The following is a 5,033-nucleotide window of genomic DNA, read 5'->3' on the forward strand; positions in this document are numbered from 1 at the left end:
TAGCCCATATACCATTCCATTAGAAAGTTTTTATGGCTCAATTTCATTAAGGGAACTTCAGTACAATTGAGTGAGTTGTTCAAGATTTCATTGTTACTGAGAATGAGGCACAGTAAATCAGCTCTCTTGCCTTGTTGTATTCTCTGGGTCCCTCTCTCCATAAAAGCATGAGCTCTGTAATATTTACAGGATGTAATCAATCGGGTAGCCAAGTAGAGACTCACAAGAAATATATAATTGACTCATTCCCTAATGTCAGTTGTTTGTTAAGAAAGGGCATGATTTAATAAACAAGCGGAGAATGTAGCAGTCACTGGCCACTAGTGGCTTGAATTAGTCTCCTTCTAAATTAAAATTATGAACCAGTTGACTCAACTGGCTCATAACCACAAAACACTGAGATTCTTAAGAGATCTTAGTGTGAAGGGACTGAAATGGATATCAGAAAAGTATCGCTGACCATTGATAATTAAAAAATCATGATCCCGGCGAGATCTGACGCGCCGACCCCAAAACGCTCTTAGGAAGTTTGAGGCCCAAAGGCGGTCCCAGGGCCAATGGCCGGAGCTGGGCCGACCATGCTACAGAGGAGAATGGCTGTTGCAGTTGGCGTCAGAGCAGCTCCAGCGCCGGGGACTCTGATGGGGAGCCGGAGGACTCACCAGCAGCGCGTGCACCTCAGCAACTAGAGGCATTACTCAACAAGACCATGCGTATTCGTATGACAGATGGAAGGACACTAGTCGGCTGCTTCCTGTGCACCGATCACGACTGTAATGTCATCCTGGGCTCTGCGCAAGAGTTCCTCAAGCCTTCTGATTCGTTTTCTGCGGGGGAGCCCCGTGTGCTGGGTCTGGCCATGGTACCAGGACACCACATCGTTTCTATTGAAGTCCAAAGGGAGAGTCTATCAGGGAGCCCGTATCTCTGACCACGATTGCACTTCTCTTTGAGACCATTAAACCCTATGACCAAAAAAAAAAAAAAAAAAAAAAAATCATGATCCCAATGACAAGAAAAATGAGTTGTCGGGCATTTAGAGGGAAGTGAACACCTTTGTCTACCCACAAGGAAGGAAAAAATATGGAGCATACCCTACTTAAGTGTGAAATGAATGAAGCTAAAGAAAGTGTGCCTATGATAAGTTCAAAGCAGAAAATTGCCAAGAATTATTTCTTGGAATAAAAACTTAGAGAGGAGAAATTAAAATACATGTATTAGGTTGCCAGTGAAACTCTGTCTGGTACCATTGGCCACCTGGGTGAAGATATTTGACCTTGAATGGAAATCATGGTGCTGTCATCTAGGGACCACAAGAGCTAGCCAGAGAAAGCATGTCAAACCCAAGAAGAGAGTTACGTTCTTGTCCATTGTCTCTTCAGTGCCCTCTACTGACATTTATTATGTTAATAGAGCATGCATGACTTAATGACAAGGATACACACTGAAGCATGCTTTGTGCAAAGAGGAAAGAATTCCCTGTCACAAACCTGAGCAGTATAGTTTATGACCCATCCAGGCCATGTGGCATAGTTGGAAGCAGACTATAAACATGCACAGCATACCACTGTACTGAATACTGTGTTTCACTTTAATGCAAAGATACTTGCATATATAAGTCTTTCTAAACATAGAAAAGGCATGGTACAGCAGAAAAATAATATTTAATGCCATACCTGCACAGGGAGCTAATGATGAATGGAGCTCACAAGACTAGAAGCTGCTGTGAGCTGTGAAGATGAAGGGCCAGCACATTACTGTGAATGGCTCTAGACTTAGAGACTTACTTATACTGCATTACGCTTTTAAAGTTTTATTTTTCTTTAGCAACAAACTAAATTTAGCTTACTGCAATTTTTATTTTAGAAATTTAATTTTTAAAACTTCTTGACTAATTTGTAAGGTATAAAAATTCCTCATTTTTTAATATTTTATTCTAAACCTATTTCTCTTGTCCAATCTATTACGCTTTTTACTTTGTTTCAAAATTTTGGTTAAGAAATTGATATTGTCTTCTGACCCTGCATCTTGTTCTCCTGGAAGGAGTTCTCCAGTAGCAGTGTTCATGGAGCTACCTCCTGAGATGACAGGGCCTCCTTCTGGGTGCTCTGAGGATCTACCACCACTTTCAGATAACTGTTTCTGATGTTCATTAGCAGAGGTGTATTCTGTAGCAGAGAATAAGAGTTCAGCATGGTGTATTGACTACTTTTCTTGTTGCTGTGACACAAGTACTTTGGACAAGTACCTTAAAGAAGGAGAGGCTTATTTTGTCTCTCAGTTTGAGGCTAGAGTGCATCATGAGGAATGTAGGTAGACCAAGAGGCAGCAAGTGTCACTGCATCCACACATAGGAGGCACAGACAGAGAAATTATGATGCTTTGTCAAATTACTCTTTGTTATTGTGTCAAGGAGCCTAACTTAGTAATAATGTGTCCCTTTGGGAGGTCTTCCATCTCAATCAATCTATCTAGACACTTCCCAACGACATTAAGAGAGCTTAGTTGACAATCATTATTAACCATTAAATATAGTAAACACAGAAGTCAGTAGCAATGATTGTTCACTCTTATTTTCAAATGACCATATTCTGTATTTTATATGGCTAACAGTGCAGTAGAGTTACTTGTACAAGAACCACCAGAGCCCTGATAGTGAACTGCACTGTAATGTGCCTAGGTAATAGGAGGAACTGATGTAAACTCAGAGCACAATGATCATTCAGGTGGTCTACATCTGAATGAAGTCATATGACTGCACATAAAGAATTCATATTTATTTATATTGAATAATTGCTACTTAACAGTTAAAATGTATTTTTTAATTAAAAGAAACATATGTCATAAATATATAATGCATTTTATTTTATAACATATAAATTAAATGTAAAAGTAAATTTACCATTTCAACAAATAAAACATATTAATTTTATATAAAGGATAGATATTAATAATTTACAACTAATATATATTATAGTATGATTATATTCATAATATCTGATAATTCCTTCCTGCCTTGCCAGGATGCCTGCCGCAATAATCCCTGAGCCTCCAAGGCTAACATTTCCTCCTACTATTTCCTGAGAACAAGAGTTGGTTTCTCAGAAGTTTTCTTGTCCCTCTGTAACCCATTGTTACTGTGGCAGTTTTAATATCTTATTTGTAGCTCTTTATTAATGCACTGATTATTCTCTAGGTCTTCAATACTTTTACTAATTCAACATAGGTCTTCAGTACTCTTATTAATTCACCATAGGTCTTCAGTACTCTTACTAATTCAACATGCACATGTTTCCCGCTGTCAAACTGTGTTCGTTCTTAAGATGAGTCCCTAGTTCAGATACTCTACTGTTAGAAGTTGTTTTCCAGTGCTCACTGCAAATGCAACTTAGCAGCAATTATTTATTGCAGGTTTTCCTGTCATAAGGAAAGCAGGATCATGTCCTCTGTGAGCCAGCTGTAATGTTCTGGGTGACCGAGGCCCTCTTTCTATGGGAGGATCATGGTGTTCTTGGTGACAGGTGCCCTCTCTATGTAATTAAATCTTAGTGTACAGAGAGACTGACACCCTCTTTATGGATCGTGATATACTAGATGACTGGTCCTCAAACTCTGTGGCTGAATCATGTTGTACTGTGTGACTATCTGCATGACCCAGCGTAGGGATAAATAGGACCATGGAATAAGCAAATCGTAGATTACAAGCCAATCTCTAGCATTGTGAGTCTTGAAGTTCTTGTTTCTTAGTGACAATAACAGTTCATTTCACATTCATTTTATCAGGTTTGTGTAAATATTAATATATCAAAGAAAGAAGTTTTGCTGTGACTCCACTGCAAAATTTCCAGAATTAAATATATATATAATCAAATTTGTGTTAGCCCAATACCTACTTCACTAACAGTGGAAAACATAATTGAGTATAATTGGTATACTGTGTTTGATGCTATAAATTTGTTTTCAGATCTGAATGTAGTTATCTCAATCACTGTCTGATTCATGATATCTCTTCATGGATTCAGTCCTTTCTCAGGGGTTTTTGTTTTGCCTCTTGACCATACTGCTTAACTGTTTCTGGGTCTCATGAGGAAGGCAGTTGCCACAAAGACGGCTTTAGAGTTGCACTGTCATGCTGTTTCTTTGTTAGGGTCCTACAAGGCTGGGATAGTGCTGTGGCCATTGACGGTGACCATGCACAGCGATGGCTGTGACTGAATGAGGATATAGCAGCTTTGCTAGCCTCAGTCATTAGTCTGTCTTTCATCAGCCTTGCTAGCCTTAGGTGCTGGGAAGCTAAGGTGGGGCTTATGCTGGTGGAATTCCTGATTTTCTTCTTTTTTGTTTTTGAACCTCCTCTGTATGTCAGTGCCAGTCATATTCATCTTAGTTAATCCTTTTGAAGATATCTTCATATGTCTGCAAGACTGGCAGTCATGATTAGAGTTCCTCCACTCTCTTCCTTGATAGGCTAAGTTTCTGAAACCATGATTGGAGGGAAGCAGTCCCTACCTTAAGGTTGTTCTCTCAGAATTTCAGTTCAGAAAATTTCTGTCAAACCAACAGGAGTGTGATTCACACAGAAGTCCTCAGCTTCTACAAACACCCTTTCCAGCTCCTGAAGGGATTAAAGACCCTACTCTTAAAAACACTATTCATACCTGCCCTTCTCAAGGGGAGCCACACTCTATGGATGCCCCCTCACTGTAGTAATAAATATTAAAAATCCAGGCCTAGTGTTTCTTTCTTTCCTTAGATCATTTATACTCCAGGATGAAAAACACACACAAAGCCTTTATATTTTTAATATGTCTTAGGCAACACAATAGCTGGGTAGCTGACTATCTTCTATGTTGTTAGAATCTACTTTTCTATTGATAACCACAAGTTATCACTTAACTATTTACTATGCTCCATCTGAGATATTCTTAACCCAATTGGGCCGCCCTCTGGGCCGTGTTCTCTTGGTCTTTCAGCCTCCTGTATGTTCTACTTCTTCCATGACTGCGTCCTTCTCCTTGCCCGCCTCTTTGTGG

General features: G+C 39.4%; 1 pseudogene; it reads left to right on the forward strand.

The window, feature by feature from the left end:
- Positions 1–557: 557 nt before the first annotated feature.
- Positions 558–975, forward strand: LOC114630972 (annotated as a pseudogene).
- The last annotated feature ends 4,058 nt before the right edge of the window (positions 976–5,033 follow it).

This window comes from Grammomys surdaster, unplaced genomic scaffold (genome assembly GCF_004785775.1).
Source record: "Grammomys surdaster isolate TR1022 unplaced genomic scaffold, NIH_TR_1.0 67, whole genome shotgun sequence".
NCBI lineage: Eukaryota > Metazoa > Chordata > Mammalia > Rodentia > Muridae > Grammomys > Grammomys surdaster.